An 837-nucleotide genomic window follows, 5' to 3' on the forward strand; every position below is an offset into this window, starting at 1 on the left:
TCAGGATTATGCGTCGCCCACCTCTATGATATTCTCGCCAGGAAAGCATAAGGCCAGTGAGTGAGTAGGATCCGAGGTTTGAAAATGCCCACTTTCCCATGAGTAATCGATTTTTTCCAGGATGCCGTGTGTCACGGTCATGCTTGTCCAGGGCCTGTTGCCCATGGCCGCATGCCCGACCCAACCCTCTTCTAGCATACTTTCATATCTTGTATTGTATTAACTTAGTTAGCTTGCTTTCTTTACATTTTCATTGTAAGTGACCACTCGCTCTATTGCATATGCAAGGGTGCCAGTTGGCTTTTTGTTCAGAATGCACTATATGGGGATAAGACTAATCATCACTTCCCCATACCTAGAGTAGTACTCTATAAAGCTGTTGTTGTTGCTTATTTCTTTCTAGCCTACTACAATCTTTCTTTCTTTATTCACACTCACAAAAACTACTTACGAAAACCTTTTCTCCAAACCCGTTTTCTAAAACCGTTTTCCCTAAAATAAGGGTGGAGGTTGCGAGAGGCACTCGGTGTGCCACCGACAGTCCGTATTCGAGTTGGCTGACTTGTTCGTGAGTGGGAACAAGTGCCGCAAAATCGCTAAGAGAAGCTTCCGAAAGAGCGATTGTGACAGTTGGTATCAGAGCCCAGGTTGGCTCACAGAGGGAAAGATCAGTGATCATGTCGGCGACAAAGAACCTGAACAAGTCCCATGTGGATAGGTTGGTAGAGATGAAAGAGCAAATGCTCTACTTGAGAGAGGTCCCGGATAATATCCGTTTCCTAGAGACTCGGCTACAAGAAGTTGCTGAGAAAGCCGATGGAATTGATGCGATAGTGG

The sequence above is a fragment of the Benincasa hispida genome, chromosome 1 (genome assembly GCF_027475165.1).
Source record: "Benincasa hispida cultivar pf3 chromosome 1, pf3_genome.v1.1, whole genome shotgun sequence".
NCBI classification, from domain to species: Eukaryota; Viridiplantae; Streptophyta; class Magnoliopsida; order Cucurbitales; family Cucurbitaceae; genus Benincasa; species Benincasa hispida.